Below are 20642 nucleotides of genomic sequence, written 5' to 3'. Positions count from 1 at the left end.
CCTGACCTTGAGCAATCCGCCCGCCTCGGCCTCCCAGAGTGCTAGGATTACAAGCGTGAGCCACCGCGCCCGGCCTGGTTAGTTAGTTTTTAATACTGATTTTCTCACTTAATATTTTTGTAACCTGGTTTATAACTCCTCTATGCCTCATTTTTCTCATCTGTAAAATAAATAATGGCATGTAACACCTATATTGGGTTATAATAATTAAATGAGGTCTCTCCTCCCACTTAGATCTCTCCAGCTATCTACTAAGCAGCCACATATACACGCATATCCCCATACATATGTAGCAGCTAGCACAGTGCCTGCAGAGCACATCATAAGTTCTTAATAAACATTAGTTATTTTTATCAAAGAGAATATGGTATTTGGTCATGATAGCTTCCTATAAAACTGAAAGCAAATTGTAACCAAGAATATATTTCTCAAAAAGAAGTAAAATTCTGAAAGAGAACACTGAGTGTCAATGTAAACAAAACCATTTTTAAAAGACATATACTAATTTCCAATTCTTAAAAAAGTATGACAAACAAGAAAAGTACAAAACTTGCTTCACCTTGTATTTAAGCATTTTCTTATTTCTAAATTGAAAAAAACAATTCTTATAAGACCTCTAAATAAAAAAAATTGTAAGAAGCATATGACTACACCAAAATAGTACTTTTGCTTGCTTTTATTGTCTCTTCTCTACCAAATATATGACTGTGCCTTCCATGTGCTAATTCAGGCACTCTTGACTCAAATCGGATTGGTACAATTCTAGTTCTGACTCCACACCTCCTAGACTATATAGTTTTGGGGCTTTTTTCCAGTCTTTGGAGCAAAGTATTTTAGAGTGTTAATGCTACAGTTTTCTCACCTTATGAAGCCCCTGATTTGCTACTACATGGGGGTTATGTCGCCTGGACTCACAGATACAGTGGAGACCCTCCGCAGTCTGGAAAAGCTGCTGACAGCAGCAGGGACTAGCATGTCAGGGCTCAGCTGGCCCAGTCCCTACATCAGCCCTCAACGAAAGCAGCAGCAGCAGCCTATGGTTCACATCTCTGCATCTCCCATAAGAAGAGACATTTTTCTGAGCTTAAAAAAGGGAAAATTGAGTTTTGACCCCTGGTCACAGAGATAGGAACATTCAAAGAATAGATAATAGCTGAAAAGCCATCTCTAAGAATGAGAAAAATCCAGGGTATGATGGCACTAGTATTGGTTGGAATGGCATATATGGTCTTTATGTCCTGCATACAAATGGAGTCACAGTAGGAAATGGGAGTTATATATACAGAGTTCCTTAGCAGGAAACAGAGGGGGGAAAGGGTGATAAAATTTATTCACATTTTCCATCGCCTCCTCTGTCTCTGACATCCTGTTCTTTACCTCTATCTTCATCTCTTTCTCTTTCTCTGCATCTTTCCATCTCTCTCTTATATTTTCCTTCATATGTCTTTTAACCTTCACCCTTCACCCATCCATTGTTTTTCCTACATACCAACTTGGAAGGCCATCAGTATGAAGATGTTTCCAACAAACATAAACAAATTATCCTATAGCCAGTGCATCTGTGATTAGAGATTATCCCAATTCCTTCTCTAAATTGTATATCAGCTTTGACTTTTCTACCCAAATTCAAGGTCATCATAATGTTCTAGCCTTTTCATCTAATGTTCTATTCCTTTTCATCATATAGTTTGCTGGAAACCTAATTGATTTGCCTAACATAACCTTTCTAGTCCAATAAATTTATCTCCATCTTCCTAAAATTCTCCTTTCATAATCATATTTTCCTCAGGAACAATAGTGTGATACTATTTCATTTTGGGTCAGTTTTTAAAGAGTTAGTTTAGTATTCCAATCCTGTTTCTAAATAGACCCAACAGACTTCGTCTCCATGTGCCTCCCCAGCCACCCCCACATGCACACTGTTCAGGTTCTCTGAACATTTTCATCCCTCGAATGGCCATTGTACTCTAAAGAATCAACTAGTTCAGCCTCTCAGGGACCTTCCAATTATAGCATTCTTTTACTCCAAGATTCAAATTAATTTTAGAAATAAGAGGTAGACTTTTTCACATTTATTCTCCAGTACTAAAGAACAGAATATTTTTTTCTGTAGAAAACCTTAAATATTGGTTGAATTATAAGTTCTCTCTGTAAATCTTCTGCAAAAAGGTGAGTCTTAACAATTCTAATCATGATAATCATTCTTATTCAATATTTTATCTTTGATATTATTATTCCATTTATACCCTATTACGTGTGTTATTTTTATATTATTTCCCAAATTTGAATTTAAGCTTTTGGGAGTAAGAGTACCTGCTCTGCTGTCTTCTTTACTCCTATGTGGGTGAGTGGTGGTTTTATGTCTGTTTTATGGAGTTTTAAACATCTGAGGACCCTTAGTGAACACAGGAGTGCCCTGATGGCCAAATAAATGTGCATTTAGATAATTGAAAATTGTCAGTGGAGGCATCTTGGAATGTCTCCCAAATACCTGAAATTGCTTTTTTTCTTGTGTTTGTTTTGTGCTTGCATATCTGCATTTTACCCTTTAGTTTCTCAAAAAATTTTGTACCTGGATCCTTTCCTGCAAAACTAAAGTACAGAAATGAGTCAATGCCACTTGAGTATTTCTTTTAAAAATTTTCATCTTGTTTATTTTGTTTTTCAACTACTGCATAAGAAATAAGGGTCCATAAGGTTGGGAGAAATAGGTGAAATTTAAGCACTTTTATTTAATATATGGAAACTTACTCTTTAAAGAAAAAAATCTACAAATAAACATGGATATTGTTGCTGCCTATTTTTTTAACTTCAGACATTTCCAAATTATTGTCTTAGGTCTCATATTGTTTCTCATAGTACAGTTATGCTTACTAGATCCCAGGCTAATAAGCCATAAAATCATAAGCATCTCTAACACAACTTAGATTTTGAGTACATAATAATCATAATTTTCATAAATTAACATTTTCCAGATTTATATGGTGGACTAGAAAAATAAATGTCTTCAAAAGTTATAAAACATATCTATATCCTTAAAACAACTTTTCACATTCTACTTTAAAATTGTATTTTTTAAGAGAGTAATTTAGTACACAACACTTATTATACGTTTGTGTGCATCTCCAGATTAAAAGGAAAAGCCTGAAGTTTAATTATTCTAAAATATAACTTTATTTGCATATACCCATTATAAAAAATCTAAACATCAGTAAAGAAAAAGTGTCCTTTGCCTATATCTCTACCTCCACTCAGTTACCCTCCTATTGCTCTCATTTGTTTTGCATATCCATAGAGAAAATTTTCATAGATTTACATAAATATATTTGTACAAATATATAGTTTATGCTTTAGCTTTTTCATTAAAAAGCAACACTTGCACATGATAAAATTAATACTACAAAAGCATAAACAAACACCAACCTCTTTCCAAAACCAGACTCTGAGTCCCACTTCAAAAATAAATTGTAGGCCAAGGGTGGTGGCTCATGCCTGTAATCCTAGCACTCTGGGAGGCTGAGGTGGGAAGATTGTTCAAGGTCAGGAGTTTGAGACCAGCCTGAGCAAGAGTGAGACCCTGTCTCTACTAAAAATAGAAAGAAATTAATTGGCCAACTAAAAAGATATATATAAAAAATTAGCCAGGCATGGTGGCACATGCCTGTAGTCCCAGCTACTTGGGAGGCTGAGGCAGGAGGATCGCTTGAGCCCAGGAGTTTGAGGTTGCTGTGAGCTAGGCTGATGCCACAGCACTCTAGCCCGGGCAAGAAAGTGAGACTATGTCTCAAAAAAAATTTGTAAATATATGCATATATACATATATATGTATAACAGTATGTGTGTGTGTATGTCATTGTGTATAACAGATGCGGGAGGTAGACAGTGACAGAGTAGGAATTAGAGTATCCTGGATTAATTTAAGCAAATGGGAACAAATTATATGAATTAGTTTTAGACACTGCATTTTCTCCTTAATGTTAATCTTTCCAAATCAGTGCATATTTCTAGAATGATGACATCTTTTATTATTGCATTTTTCAAAATGGTATCATAATTTATTTAATCAGTTAATTGTTAGATTAAATAATTTAACAGGACTATGAACACTTAGGTTCTTTCAAATCTTTTGTTACCACATATAATGTATCAGTAAGCATAGTTCTGAGTACAACTTTGTATATGTAAGCAAATTAATATGCATTTGTCAAGTCATCTATAAAGAAGTTGCAACAACTATTTGGACAATGTCTTTCCACTCACCTCTCTCTCAATGTTGTATATTACCAAACATTTTTCTTTGTGAACTAGTTAAGTAGAGTGGTTTAGAGTTCAAACTCTGGTGATTGACCAGTTGGGTGCAAAAACTAACTCAGCCACTTATTAGCTCTATGTGTTTGGGGAAGGTGCTTAGCCCCTCTTTTCCTTGGTGTCCTCATTTGTAAAATGTCTATTCAATCACTATACATTAGTACATAATGTGAAATAAGCACTGAAGATCCAACAGTGAACAAAACAGATAAATGTTCCTGTACAATCAATCTTAAAATCCAGAGGCAAATAATAAATAACTACCCGGTAGGGTTCTTGTGACAATTAAATCAATAGATTCATATAAAGTACTTATGACAGAGTATGGTACATAGTAAATGTTCAGTAAATGTTTACTATTATTACCACTATATTATCAGTAACAATATTTCTCTAGCACAAGAAAAATGGTATCTCAATGTTTTAATTTCCATTTTAATAACTGTCAGCAACGCTGAATATGTGTGCACAGGTTAAGAAACATTGAATGGGAGGAGGAGAAAATGGCGGAGTAGGGGTGCCCGCCTGGCTCTCTGCTCCCAGAGCAAATAGTGAAGAAAGCGGATAGCCACACTCCAGCGATCTACACTTCCACGAGACCAGCTTTGCAAGCCTGCAGATATTCAACAGGAAGTGGAGGGATAAGACCATTTACAGCCTAAAGCAAAGGTGAACCGATCATTCTTCCGCAAAACTCGGGGATTCGGAGGCACACAGCAGGGAGGGAGCGAGGCGCGGCTTAAGCCACTGCCGGTGGGCAGTGGCGCCAGCCCTAACCGGCGCTGAGAAACACCCCTTCCCACACCGAGCTCCACTCCCACGTAGGCCGGGAGGTGCCTGAAGCTGGTGAGAAGTGGCAGCGCGGGACTAAGCTGTGTGGAGAAGAGACTAGAGTAGGGAACGCGCTGAGTTAGCCAGAGCACACAACGGCCGGCCGCGGTTTAAGGCGGGGGAGGGTCCGCGCAGCAGGAACCAGAGCCTGCTCGGGCATCTACCTGCCGAACACTCCCAGGTCAAGGGTAAGGGGAGTTTACACAGGAGGAGGCTTTGACTTTGGATTTGGAGGAGGTTTGGGATAGTACTGAGAGGTCAGAGTGCGCAAAGTTAGACTCCTTGATCCATTAGGACCCCCCTCCCTCTGCCCCTCCGGCACCACCGCTCCGCCCCTGCATTCCGGCGCTGACTCGGCATTCCAGCGCTGACTTGCGCTCGGGGTTTGGAGAGGCGGTGCAGAGAAACCGCTGGTACGCGCCACTGCTCCACCAATTTGATATTGGACCGTCACTTGCTGCACAAGCGGCACTGACTCTGTGCTCAGAGAGTGGACCCTGCCTGGATGGGGCAGAGCTACAGGGGAGATTGCCCTTGGCGGATTTAAGGCAGAGAAAGGGTGCCTTCCACACTCTCCTGCGACCCGGAGCCCCGCCCTGGGCTCCAAAGTCTCTGCCCCAGCCTTGGGGGCGGAGCTGAGATAGAAACTGTTCTCATTCCTGCCGCTTATCTCCACCTGGGTAATTCAAGAGACAAAAGGCAGGGATAGGTGGGTCTCATTGACTGCCTGCCAGCTTTTGGTCAGTCTCACCCTGCACAGGTCTCCCGCGCGCTGTGCCCAGAGTGTGGAGCGCTGGGCCTTGCAGGAGGCAGCCCTCAGTGGTTATAAGACAGAGATATTTTACGACCCCCACATCCGGGGATTTGGGGCTAGGCCTTTGGCTCCAAAGTTTGTATCCCCGCCTTGGGGGCGGAGCCGAGATAGAAACTGCTCCTGTTCCTGCCGCTTATCTCCACCTGTGGAATTAAAGAGACAGAACAAGGGGCCTGGAGGGTCTGGCTTCAGGACAATCTCTCACTGCACAGGTCTCCTGCGCTCTGTGTCCAGAGTGCAGAACCTGCCTGGCAGGAGACACCCACGAAGGAAGTTACCCTTAGCTGCTATAAGGCAGAGCGTCTTTACGTCTACCACCGTCCTGTTTCTTGTGGCTGAGCCTTGGCTCCAAAGTTTCTGTCCCCGCCTTGGGGGCAAAGCTGAGATAGGAACTGTTCCCATTCCTACCGCTTATCTCCACCTGTGCAATTAAAGAGACAGAAGACGGGGTTCCCTGGGTTTGGCTACGGGCCTGCCGGCTTCAGGCCAATCTCTGTCTGCACAGGTCTTCTGTGCTCGGTGTCCAGGCCCTGGAGTTTGCCTGGGCAGAGCCGAGCCTTGTAGGAAGCAGCCTTCGGCGAATACAAGACAGAGAGACATTACTACCCACACACTCTGGTGACTTGGAGCTGGGCCTTCAGTTCCAAAGTCTCTAGCCCCGCCTTGGGGGTGGAGCTGAGAGAGGAACTGCTCCGGTTCCTGCCATCTATTCCCACCTGTGTAATTAAGGAGACCAGCAGGAAGGGTAGGGTAACTAGCTGTTTCCCCTACTCTACATCTCGGACTGCTGGATCCCCAGCGGGTTGAGAGACCTGGAGACACCACCCCAGCGAAGGCTGCTGACAGAGAGCAACTCCACCTAAGGCTCAGAAACTAAACAAGACGTGTGAATACCCAAACGAAAACCTAAAGGAAAGAAACAACAACTGAGCAAAATGGGAAGAAATCAGCGAAGGAACTCCGGAAATATGAAGAAACAAACGGAAAACACACCCCCAAAGAGGAGCACCAGCCCCTTAGAAACAGACAACAACCAAAACCTGACAACTAAAATGACAGAAGAGGAATTTCGAATGTGGATCATAAGAACACTCACTGACCTGCAACAACAACTCAATAACCAACACCAAGAAACCACAAAAATCCTCCAGGAAATGGAACAAAGGTTCAACAAAGAGATTGACACAGTGAAGAAAACTTTAACCGAAGCCCTGGAGATGAAGAATCAACTCAGGGAACTACAAAATACTGTGGAAAGTCTCAAGAACAGGGTAGATCAAGCAGAAGAAAAAATCTCAGAGCTTGAAGATAACACCCTCCAATTAAATAAATCAGTCACAGAAATACAGCAGAGAAACAAGAGAAAAGACCAAAGCCTACAAGAGCTGTGGGATTATGTGAAAAAACCTAACGTGAGGGTCATAGGGTTAGCCGAAGGGGAGGAAGACAACACTCAAGGGCTGGACAAGATTTTTGAAGATATAATAGAGGAAAATTTCCCAGGCCTTGCTCAAAATCATGATATACAAGTTCAAGAAGCCCAGAGGACCCCTGGGAGATTCAATGCAAATAGGAAGACGTCACGTCATGCAGTCATCAGACTGACCAAAGTATCAACTAAAGAGGCCCTTCTTTTTTTTTTTTTTTTTTTAATTATTTTTTTTATTTTGGTATATTATGGGGGTACAGATTTTAAGGTTTCAATAAATGCCCATTTCCCCCCCTCCCCCCAAAAGTCTGAGTCTCCATCATGACCATCCCCCAGATGGTGCACATCTCACTCACTATGTATGTATATACCCGCCCCCCTCCCCCCTCCCACCTGCCCAATATCCTATTACTGTAGCACCTATGTGTCCACTTAGGTGCTACCCAGTTAATACCAGTTTGCTGGAGAATATATCTGGTGCTTGTTTTTCCATTCTTGGGATACTTCACTTAGTAGTATGGGTTCCAGCTCTAACCAGGAAAATATAAGGTGTGCTATATCACCATTGTTTCTTAGAGCTGAATAGTACTCCATGGTGTACATATACCACATTTTATTAATCCATTCTTTGATTGATGGGCACTTGGGCTGTTTCCACAGCCTTGCAATTATGAATTGTGCTGCTATAAACATTCGAGTGCAGGTGTCTTTTTTGTAGAGTGTCACTGGATCATTTGGGTAGATGCCCAGCAATGGGATTGCTGGGTCAAATGGTAGATTCACTTGTATCGCTTTAAGGTATCTCCATATTGCTTTCCACAGAGGTTGAACTAGTTTGCAGTCCCACCAGCAGTGTAGGAGTGTTCCTCTCTCTCCGCAACCACGCCAGCATTTATTGTTTGGAGATTTTTTGATAAAGGCCATTCTCACTGGGGTTAAGTGATATCTCATTGTGGTTTTGATTTGCATTTCCCTGATGATTAGAGATGTTGAGCATTTCTTCATATGTTTGTTGGCCATTCTTCTCTCTTCTTTAGAAAAATTTCTGTTCAAGTCCTTTGCCCACTTTTTAATGGGGTTATTTGATTTTTTCTTCCTAATTTTCGTGAGTTCTAAGTATATTCTAGTTATCAGTCCCTTATCGGATGCATAGGATGCAAAAATTTTCTCCCATTCTGTAGGTTGTCTGTTTACTTTCATGACTATTTCTTTGGCTGTGCAGAAGCTTTGTAGCTTGATCATGTCCCATTTATTTATTTTTGTTGCTGCTGTGATTGCCTTTGGGGACTTCTTCATAAACTCTTTGCCCAGGCCGATGTCTAGGAGAGTGTTTCCAACTTTTTCCTCTAGAGTTCTAATAGTTTCATATCTTAGGTTTAAGTCTGTTATCCAGCGTGAGTTGGTTTTTGTGAGAGGTGAAAGGTGTGGGTCCTGTTTTAGCCTTCTACAGGTGGCTATCCAGTTTTCCCAGCACCATTTATTGAAGAGAGATTCTTTTCCCCAGCGTATGTTTTTGTCTGCTTTGTCAAAGATGAGATGGCTATATGAGGATGGTTTTATATCAGGATTCTCACATCTGTTCCACTGGTCAATATTCCTGTTTTTGTGCCAATACCATATTGTTTTAATTACTACAGCTTTGTAGTATAGTTTGATATCTGGCATATTAATGCCTCCCATTTTGTTTTTGTTGCCTAGAATTGCTCTTGATATTCGGGGTCTTCTTTGGTTCCATACGAAGCGTAAAATTATTTTTTCTATATCTGTGAAGAATGCTGATGGGATTTTAATAGGTATTGCATTGAATCTGTAGATCAGTTTGGGTAGTATAGACATTTTGATGATATTGAGTCTGCCGATCCACGAGCATGGTATGGATTTCCATCTGTTTACATCCTCTGCTATTTCCTTCCTCAGTGTTTCATAGTTCTCCCTGTAGAGGTCTTTTACCTCTTTGGTTAAATATATTCCTAGGTACTTTAATTTCTTTGTTGCTATTGTGAAGGGAATTGAGTGTTTGATTTGGTTCTCAATTAGATTGTTGTTGGCGTATATGAATGCCTCTGATTTCTGTGTATTGATTTTGTATCCTGAGACTTTACTAAATTCATTGATCAGTTCCAGGAGTTTCTTGTTTGAATCCTTAGGGTTTTCTAGATACAATATCATATCATCAGCAAACAGTGAAAGTTTGATCTCTTCTGCCCCTATTTGGATACCTTTGATTCCATTTTCCTGTCTGATTGCTGTAGCCAAGACTTCCAGCACTATGTTGAACAGAAGTGGAGATAGTGGGCAGCCTTGTCTGGTTCGAGTTCTAAGTGGGAATGATTTCAATCTTTCCCCATTCAGTAGGATGTTGGCTATGGGTCTGTCATATATGGCTTGTATCATTTTTAGGAATGTCCCTTCTATGCCTATTTTCTTAAGTGTTTGTATCATGAAGGGGTGTTGAATTTTGTCAAAAGCTTTTTCTGCATCTATTGAAAGAATCATGTGGTCTTTGTTTTTGCTTCTGTTTATGTGGTGAATTGCATTTATAGATTTGCGTATGTTGAACCATCCCTGCATCCCTGGGATGAAGCCCACTTGGTGGTGGTGGATTATTTTTTTGATAAGTGTCTGGATTCGGTTACCTAAGATTTTGTTGAAAATTTTTGCATCTATATTCATTAGGGATATTGGTCTGTAGTTTTCTTTTTTTGTTGCATCCTTTCCTGGTTTTGGTATCAGAGTAATATTCGCTTCATAAAAGGTGTCGGGGAGGTTTCCGTTCTTCTCGATGTTGTGGAATAGTTTCTGCAAGATAGGTACTAGTTCTTCTTTGTAAGTATGGTAAAATTCAGGTGTGAAGCCATCTGGACCGGGACTTTTCTTTTTAGGGAGATTTTTAATTGCTGTTTCTATTTCAGCTGTTGAGATTGGTCTGTTCAGGGAATCTATTTCTTCCTGGTTGAGCCTAGGGAGGCTGTGTGTTTCTAGAAATTTGTCCATTTCCTCCACATTTTCCAGTTTGTGTGCATAAAGATTTTTGTAGTATTCATAAATTGTATCTTGTATCTCTTTGGGATCAGTTGTGATATCTCCTTTTTTATTCCTGATGGAGCTTATTAGAGATTTCTCTTTTCTGCTTTTCGTTAGCTTAGCCAATGGTGTGTCAATTTTGTTTATTTTTTCAAAGAACCAACTTTTTGTTTTATTAATCTCCTGAATCGCTTTCCTGTTTTCAATTTCATTTAGTTCTGATTTGATCTTGTTGATTTCTCTTCTTCTGCTGGGTTTGGGGTTGGTCTGTTCTTCTTTTTCCAGCTCTTTGAGTCATTTCATTAAATTGTCTATTTGTGATCTTCTTGTCTTTTGGTTATAGGCATTTATGGAGATAAACTTTCCTCTCAGAACTGCTTTAGCTGTGTCCCAGAGGAGTTGATAACTTGTCTCTCCATTGTCGTTTTCTTCATAGAAGTTTTTTATTTCTGTCTTGATTTCTTCATTTACGAAGTAATCCTTTAGTAGGAGGTTGTTTAATTTCCACGTTTTTGTGTAGAAATGTGAGTTTCTGTTAGGGTTGATTTCTAGTTTTATTCCACTGTGATCTGAGAAGGTACAGGGTATGATTTCTATTTTTTTACATTTCTTGAGATTTTCTTTGTGTCCTAGGATATGGTCAATCATAGAGAATGTCCCGTGAGCTGATGAGAAGAACGTATATTCAGTGGATTTTGGGTAGAATGTTCTGTAGATGTCTGTCAGACCCAATTGTTCTAGAGTTTTGTTTAAGTCCATTATTTCTTTATTAATTTTCTGTTTGGAGGATCTGTCTCGTGCCGTCAGTGGGGTGTTGAAATCCCCGGCGATTATGGAGTTGCTATTAATCCATTTGCTTAGCTCCAGTAAGGTTTGTTTTATGAATCTGGGTGCACCTAAGTTGGGTGCATATATATTTAAAATTGTTATCTCTTCTTGTTGGACTGTGCCCTTCACCATTATATAATGACCCTCTTTGTCTTTTACTACTTTTGTTGGTTTAAAAACTAAATCGTCTGAAATTAGAACTGCCACACCAGCCTTCTTTTGGCTTCTATTTGCTTGGAATATTGATCTCCACCCTTTTATTTTTAGTCTATATGCATCCTTGCAGGTTACATGTGTTTCCTGAAGACAGCATATACTTGGCCTGTATTTTCTTATCCATTCAGCCAGCCTATGTCTCTTGAGTGGAGAGTTTAAGCCATTCACATTTATTGAGAGAACTGATAGGTAAGGTAGATTACTGATCATTCTGTTGGGTTGGATGTTGTTGCTATGATTTCTGTCTTGAGCCATTGTAATATCTGGCCTTTAATATCTTTGGGTTTTGGTTGTTTTTATATTCGTGGGTTATTTTTATGATGTTCCGTGCATAACGCTGTTTTAAGTACTTCTTGTAGGGCTGGTCTTGTCTTGGTGAATTCTCTGAGCCTTTGCTTGTCTGAGAATGTTTTTATTTCTCCTTCATATACGAAGCTTAGTTTTGCAGGGAATAATATTCTAGGCTGGGCGTTGTTTTGTTTCAAAAGAGTGAGAATGGGGCCCCAGTCTCTTCTTGCTTGTAAAGTCTCATTAGAGAAGTCTGATGTTATTCGAATTGGCTTTCCCTTGTATGTTACTTGCTTCTTTTGTCTTACAGCTCTTAGAAGGGCCTCTTTAGTTGATACTTTGGTTAGTCTGATGACTGCATGTCGTGACGTCTTCCTGTTTGCGTTGAATCTCCCAGGGGTCCTCTGAGCTTCTTGAACTTGTATATCAAGATTTTGAGCAAGGCCTGGGAAATTTTCCTCTATTATATCTTCAAACAGCTTGTCCAACCCTTGAGTGTTGTCTTCTTCCCCTTCCTGTAACCCTATGACCCTCACATTAGGTTTCTTCACATAATCCCACAGCTCTTGTAGGCTTTGCTCTTTTCTCTTGTTTCTCTGCTCTATTTCTGAGACTGATTTATTTAATTGGAGGGTGTTATCTTCAAGCTCTGAGATTCTTTCTTCTGCTTCATCTACCCTGTTCTTGAGACTTTCCACTGTATTTTGTAGTTCCTTGAATTGATTCTTCATTTCCAGGAGTTCGGTTACACTTTTCTTCAATGTGTCTATTTCTTTTCTCATATCCTGGAGATTTTTTGTGGTTTCTTGGTGCTGGTTGTTGAGTTGTTGTTGCAGCTGGGTGAGTGTTCTTATGTTCCACATACGAAATTCCTCTTCTGTCATATTGGTTGCCTGATTTTGGTCGGTGTCCGTTTCTAGGGGGCTGGTGCTCCTCTTTGGGGGTGTGTTTTCCGTTTGGTTCTTCATATTTCCTGAGTTCTTTCGCTGATTTCTTCCCATGTCGATCAGTTGTTGTTTCTTTCCTTTAGGTTATTGTTTGGGTATTCACACACCTTGTTTAGTTTCTGAGGCGTTAGGTGGTGCCTGTGGGTGAAATTGGACCACTCCCTGTATATTGAGTCAGTGGGTGCCGTGGAAAGGCTGTGCAAGATGCCGTCCCTGTCAGTAGGTGGCATTTGCTTGGAGGAACAGGCTATGGTGTTGATTTTGAGTCCGGTTATCAGCTCTCGTTCTGGGCGGAGCTGAGTTGGGTAAGCCTGCCCTCAGGCCGTTAGCAGGGGTCAAAGTTCTGTTCTCTGCTGTCTGGGCGGGGCTGGAATGGTCCCGCTCAGCCAGAAAGTCTGGGTGTGGGGGTGGGGCTGTCTGAGACCGGCAGTCTGCAGCAGGCCTCGCTTCTTTCCACCCTCCCCAACTCCGCAGCTACTCCTGGGCCTCTGCCAGCAGGCCAGACCACAAGCTACCAGGCCTCCCTGGACTGTGATGCCGGCGGGGAGGTTACCTGCACAGGAACACCACCTGGGTTGGGCGCACAGCCTCCTCCTGGGAGGAGGGTTGCCCTCTAGGACGCCGATTCGCCCCTGGAGGCACACAGACCTCAGTAGGCTGTTCACGTATAACCCTTCTGTGCCCCGGGCAATGCTAGCCCTCGGTGCAGGGGATCTGGTCTGCAGGTCCTACCTCTGGGTCCCAGAGTTCAAACTGTATTCCCACCAGGGAGAGGATTTCCGGTCCTAATTCACCCACAGGGAGCCCAAGCTGGGTCTATGTCTCTCAGCCTCTGAGTCGGCACCGTTTTCCTGGGAACAGGGTGCCAGCAGCACCTGGGAGGGCGGGCGGGGTCCCAAACGGGAAGGTCCTGTTCCCTGGAGGTGCCTCCGGCTGGTGGCTGTATTGTCTCTCTGGGCAGCCGCGGGTAGGGTCGGCGGAGGGGGGGAGGAGGCACTATGGCGCCTGCCGCGCGGCTCGGGTCTGTGCACACGGAGGTGCCCGGAGGAAGTTGGGAACCTGGTGCCACGTCTGCTACAGGCTCACCGTTGGCAGGCGGCGGCAGTCTCTGGGCTGGTGTCCGCAGGTCTCTCCACCCACTGGGGAGCCCACCAGCAGTCCCGAATGCAGGGGAGGGGAAACAACAGATCCACCTACCCTTGCCGCTGGTCTCCGGGCTGCTCCGGTGGTCTCAGCCTCCAGTTCTCCTCCGCAGCCTCCTCCCGTGGAGTCTCCCGGGGTCTCAGGTACCCCTCCTTCCGGCCCTTGTCCGCTGTATGCTCGTCTTCTTGCTTCTTTCCTCTCTAAAGAGGCCCTTCTAAAAGCTGTAAGACAAAAGAAGCAAGTAACATATAAGGGAAAGCCAATTCAAATAACATCAGACTTCTCTAGTGAGACTTTACAGGCAAGGAGAGACTGGGGCCCCATTCTCACTCTTCTGAAACAAAACAATGCCCAGCCTAGAATCCTATTCCCTGCAAAACTAAGCTTCATATATGAAGGAGAAATAAAGACATTCCCAGATAAGCAAAGCCTCAGAGAATTCACCAAGACAAGACCAGCCCTACAAGAAGTTCTCAAACCAGTGTTACACATCGAACACCATAATAGAAACTCACGAATATGAAAAAAAAAAAAAAAAAACCAACAACCAATGATTAAAGACCAGATATCTCTATGGCTCAAGAGAGAAATTAAAGCAACAACATCCAACCCAAGAGAATGAACAGTAATCTACCTTACCTATCAGTTCTCTCAATAACGGTGAATGGCTTAAACTCTCCACTCAAGAGACATAGGCTGGCTGAATGGATAAGAAAATACAGCCCAAGTCTATGCTGGCTTCAGGAAACACATGTAACCTGCAAGGATGCATATAGACTAAAAGTAAAAGGGTGGAGATCAGTATTCCAGGCAAGTGGAAGCCAAAAGAAGGCTGGTGTGGCTGTTCTAATTTCAGACGATTTAGTTTTTAAAGCAACAAAAGTAGTGAAAGACAAAGAGGGTCATTACATAATGGTGAAGGGCACAGTTCAATACGAAGAGATAACAATTTTAAATATATATGCACCCAACTTAGGTGCACCCAGTTTCATAAAGCAAACCTTACTGGATCTAAGCAAATGGATTAATACCAACTCCATAATCACTGGAGATTTAAACACCCCACTGATGGCTCAAGACAGATCCTCCAAACAGAAAATCAATAAAGAAATAATGGACTTAAACAAAACTCTAGAACAATTGGGTCTGACTGACATCTACAGGACATTCTACCCCAAATCCACTGAATATACGTTCTTCTCATCAGCTCACGGGACATTCTCTAAGATTGACCATATCCTAGGACACAAAGTAAACCTCAGAAATTTAAAAAAATAGAAATCATACCATGTATCTTCTCAGATCACAATGGAATAAGCGTAGAAATCAACCCTAACAGAAACTCACATTTCTACACAAAAACATGGAAATTAAACAACCTTCTACTAAATGATTACTTCATAAATGAAGAAATCAAGACGGAAATAAAAAAATTCTATGAAGAAAACGACAATGGAGAGACAAGTTATCAACTCCTCTGGGACACAGCTAAAGCAGTTCTGAGAGGAAAGTTTATCTCCATAAATGCCTATAACCAAAAGTCAAAAAGATCACAAATAGACAATCTAATGAAACGACTCAAAGAGCTGGAAAAAGAAGAACAGACCAGCCCCAAACCCAGCAGAAGGAGTGAAATCAACAAGATCAAATCAGAACTAAATGAAATTGAAAACAGGGAAGCTATTCAGGAGATTAACAAAACAAAACGTTGGTTCTTTGAAAAAATAAACAAAATTGACATGCCACTGGCTAAGCTAACGAAAAGCAGAAAAGAGAAATCTCTAATAAGCTCCAACAGGAATAAAAAAGGAGATATCACAACTGATCCCAAAGAGATACAAGATATAATTTATGAGTACTACAAAGATATTTATTCACACAAACTGGAAAATGTGGAGGAAATGGACAAATTTCTAGAAACACACAGCCTCCCTAGGCTCAACCAGGAAGAAATAGATTCCCTGAACAGACCAATCTCAACAGCTGAAATAGAAACAGCAATTAAAAATCTCCCTAAAAAGAAAAGTCCCGGTCCAGATGGCTTCACACCCGAATTTTACCACACTTACAAAGAAGAACTAAGACCTATCTTGCAGAAACTATACCACAACATCGAGAAGAATGGAAACCTCCCTGACACCTTTTATGAAGCGAATATTACTCTGATACCAAAACCAGGAAAGAATCCAACAAAAAAAAGAAAACTACAGACCAATATCCCTAATGAATATAGATGCAAAAATTTTCAACAAAATCTTAGCTAACCGAATCCAGACGCTTATCAAAAAAATAATCCATCACGACCAAGTGGGCTTCATCCCAGGGATGCAGGGATGGTTCAACATACGCAAATCTATAAATGCAATTCACCACATAAACAGAAGCAAAAACAAAGACCACATGATTCTCTCAATAGATGCAGAAAAAGCTTTTGACAAAATTCAACACTCTTTCATGATACGAACACTCAAGAAAATAGGCATAGAAGGGACATATCTAAAAATGATACAAGCCATATATGACAGACCCATAGCCAACATCATACTGAATGGGGAAAAACTGAAAGCATTCCCACTTAGAACCGGAACCAGACAAGGCTGCCCACTATCTCCACTTTCTATTCAATATAGTGCTGGAAGTCCTGGCTACAGCAATCAGACAGGAAAGTGGAATTAAAGGTATCCAAATGGGGGCAGAAGAGATCAAACTTTCACTGTTTGCTGATGATATGATATTATATCTAGAAAACCCCAAAGATTCAACCAGGAAATTTCTGGAACTGATCAATGAATTTAGCAAAGTCTCAGGATACAAAATCAATACACAGAAATCAGAGGCATTCGTATATGCCAACAACAATCAAATCGAGAACCAAATTAAAGACTCAATACCCTTCACAATAGCAACAAAGAAATTAAAGTACCTAGGAGTATACTTAACCAAGGAGGTAAAAGACCTCTACAGGGAGAACTATGAAACACTGAGGAAGGAAATAGCAGAGGATGTAAACAGAGGGAAATCCATTCCATGCTCGTGGATCGGCAGACTCAACATCATTAAAATGTCTATACTACCCAAACTGATCTACAGATTCAATGCAATACCTATTAAAATCCCATCAGCATTCTTCACAGATATAGAAAAAATAATTTTACGCTTCATATGGAACCAAAGAAGATCCCGAATATCAAGAGCAATTCTAGGCAACAAAAACAAATTGGGAGGCATTAATATGCCAGATATCAAACTATACTACAAAGCTGTAGTAATTAAAACAATATGGTATTGGCACAAAAAATAGGAATATTGACCAGTGGAACAGATGTGAGAATCCTGATATAAAACCATCCTCATATAGCCATCTAATCTTTGACAAAGCAGACAAAAATATACACTGGGGAATGGAATCCCTTTTCAATAAATGGTGCTGGGAAAACTGGATAGCCACTTGTAGAAGGTTAAAACAGGACCCGCACCTTTCACCTCTCACAAAAATCAACTCACACTGGATAACAGACTTAAATCTCAGGTATGAAACCATTAGAATTCTAGAGGAAAATGTTGGAAAGACTCTCCTAGACATCGGCCTAGGCAAAGAGTTTATGAAGAAATCCCCAAAGGCAATCAAGGCAGCAACAAAAATAAATAAATGGGACATGATGAAACTACAAAGTTTCTGCACAGCCAAAGAAACAGTCATGAAAGTAAACAGACCACCTACAGAATGGGAGAAAATTTTTGCATCCTACGTATCCGATAAAGGGCTGATAACTAGAATATACTTAGAACTCACGAAAATCAGCAAGAAAAAATCAAATAACCCTATTAAAAAGTGGGCAAAGAACTTGAACAGAAACTTTTCTAAAGAAGACAGAAGAATGGCCAACAAACATATGAAAAAATGCTCAACATCCCTAATCATCAGGGAAATGCAAGTCAAAACTACAATGAGATGTCACTTAACTCTAGTGAGAATGGCCCTTATCAAAAAGTCTCCAAATAACAAATGCTGGCATGGATGTGGAGAGAGAGGAACACTCCTACACTGCTGGTGGGACTGCAAACTAGTTCAACCTCTGTGGAAAGCAATATGGAGATACCTTAAAGGGATAAAAGTGAATCTACCATTTGATCCAGCAATCCTATTGCTGGGCATCTACCCAAATGATCCAATGACACTCTACAAAAAAGACACCTGCACTCGAATGTTTATAGCAGCACAATTCATAATAGCAAGGCTGTGGAAACAGCCCAAGTGCCCATCAATCCAAGAATGGATTAATAAAATGTGGTATATGTATACCATGGAGTACTATTCAGCTCTAAGAAACAACGGTGATGTAGCACATCTTATATTTTCCTGGTTAGAGCTAGAACCCATACTATTAAGTGAAGTTTCCCAAGAATGGAAAAACAAGCACCAGATATATTCTCCAGCAAACTGGTATTAACTGAGTAGCACCTAAGTGGACACATAGGTACTACAGTAATAGGGTATTGGGCAGGGGGGGAGGGGGGCGGGTATATACATACATAACGAGTGATAGGCGCACCATCTGAGGGATGGTCATGCTGGAGACTCAGACTTGTGGGGGGAGGGGGGGAAGGGCATTTATTGAAACTTTAAAATCTGTACCCCCATAATATGCTGAAATAAAAAAAAAAAAAGAATCCTAAAGAACAAAAAAAAAAAAAAAAAGAAACATTGAATGTCTTCTGTTAAAGCTGCTGCTTAAAGCCTTAGCTCGTCTTTCTTTTGGAGAGTGGTTTTTCCCTGAATGCTTCATAAAAGCACTCTGTACATATTCAAATTATTATTTATATGGCAAATCATTTTCCATATAAAAATTTAAATATTTGATATCTTCAAATGTAACAATATTTTAATCACTACATTTCTGGGTTTTGATTTTTCTAAGACTCCTGTTAGAACAGTTTCATGTTCGCGCAAAATTGAGAGGACAGCAGATTCCTGTACTCCTGCTCCCTTGCAGTGCGTGGGTGCCCGTCACCCACTTTCCCTGTCAGAGGTACGTTTGTCACAGTGATCAGCCTACACTGACACATCATAACCATCCAAAATTGATATGAATAGTTTACTTTAGGGTTTGCTCTTAGTGTTACACGTTCTATGAGTTTACTGCAAATGCATATTCACGTGTATCCACCGTTATACCAGACAGAGTAGTTCTGCCCTAACAATCGAATTGCTCCATTTATATTTTCCTCACACTTAACCTCTAGAAACCCCTCATCTTTTTACTGTCTCAATAATTTGGCCTTTTTCAGAACATCAGATAATTGGAATTACGTAGTATATAGTCTATATAGCCTTTTTGTATAGGCTTCTTTAAGTTAGGAACATGCATTTAGGATTGCCCTATGGCTTTTCGGAGCTTGATACCTTTTCTTTTAGTGTTAGTGTTGAATAAAGTTCCGTTTTGTGGATGTACCACAGCTTATTCATCCATTCACGTACTTAGGGCATGTTGGATGCTTCTAAGTTTTGTCAATTATGAATAAAGCTGCTATTAACATTCATGTGCAGGGTTTGTGTAGACTCAAGTTTTCAACTCCTTTGGGAAGATACCAAGGAGCATGACAGCTGAAACACATGGTAAGTGCATGTTTAGTTTTGTAAGATCTGCCAAACTGTCTTCTAAAGTGGTTGTATCATCTTGCATTCACACCAGCAAAGACTGAGAGTTTCTGTTGCTCCACATCTTCACCAGCATTTGATGTTGTCAGCGTTCTGAATTTCGACCATTCTAATGGCTACATAGAGGTATCTCAGTGTTGTTTAACTTCCATTTCTCTGTCCTTATTCGGCCTCTGTACATCTTCTTTGGTGAGGTGTCTATTAAGTTCTTTTGGCCATTTTTTAATCAGGTTGTTTTGTGTTGTTGTTTTTATACCTTTTTAAGAATGTCTTTCTCAATCCAAGATTATTAAAAATTCCATATTTAATCCTGGAATTTTAATACTTGCATTTTAAAAATTTCATAGTGTATATGAATTTCAGAGTGTAGAAATTATAATTTTACTTTCTCTTGACTCGATTTATGAATCCCTATTCCCATTTGGTTGGTGGCTAACCCAATCTCAGTCTTTGTTTCTTTTTGTGTCCCTGGAATTCCGAAAAGTTCTAGAGGCTGTTATAATGCCGAGGTTTGGGAAACAGTCCACGCCATCATTGATTCATTTGTTCATACAAGGTTCTCCTCCCATCACCACAGCTCCGCAGAGACACAGCTCACCAAGTGCCATGCTGAGGACACAGGAATATTTTGTTTTAAAGCTACTCATGACCTCATCTACCTAGATGAGTTCTCCAGACATTTCCTCTCCTCTCTTGCCACCTTATTAAGGGCATGTTAGGAAAGCCTGCATAGGCATCTCTTTCATGTCTTTTCTTGACACTACTACTCTCAGTGCTGAAGAATTTTTCAGCTTGAAAAGACCTACACCCCGATTTTGGCCCAGATATTTTATCAATCCCATTTTTAAAAAACAGAGCCAGAATTTCTGCTTTACCCAGATATTTCCTTTCCCTCAGGCAGTGAGCAGGAAGGCTCACTAAATACTTAAATGGAGCAAGAGAAAAGGGTGAACTGTAAGTGGGAAAAAATACATGGATAGCCAGATATTTAGTTATAAAGCAATGGAACTGAACTCCAGCTAAATTAAGCAGAAAAAGAATTTATTAAAAGATGTTATGCAACTCCCAATCTCCAGAAAAACTTAAAAGGCCTAGAAAGAGAAGTCTAAAATGTCCCAAATAAGGCCACGGTACTAGACCACTATCAATATCGCT

The 20642-nt window shown here is 40.8% G+C and overlaps 1 long non-coding RNA gene across 1 annotated transcript in view; it reads right to left on the bottom strand.

The window, feature by feature from the left end:
• Positions 1 to 20642, bottom strand: part of LOC142873700 (uncharacterized) — a 176471-nt gene that overhangs the window by 129321 nt on the left and 26508 nt on the right. The gene's annotated exons all lie outside the window — the stretch shown is intronic.

This window comes from Microcebus murinus, chromosome 11 (assembly GCF_040939455.1).
Source record: "Microcebus murinus isolate Inina chromosome 11, M.murinus_Inina_mat1.0, whole genome shotgun sequence".
In the NCBI taxonomy this organism is placed as follows: Eukaryota; Metazoa; Chordata; class Mammalia; order Primates; family Cheirogaleidae; genus Microcebus; species Microcebus murinus.
This window is presented reverse-complemented; position numbering and strand designations above follow the sequence as displayed.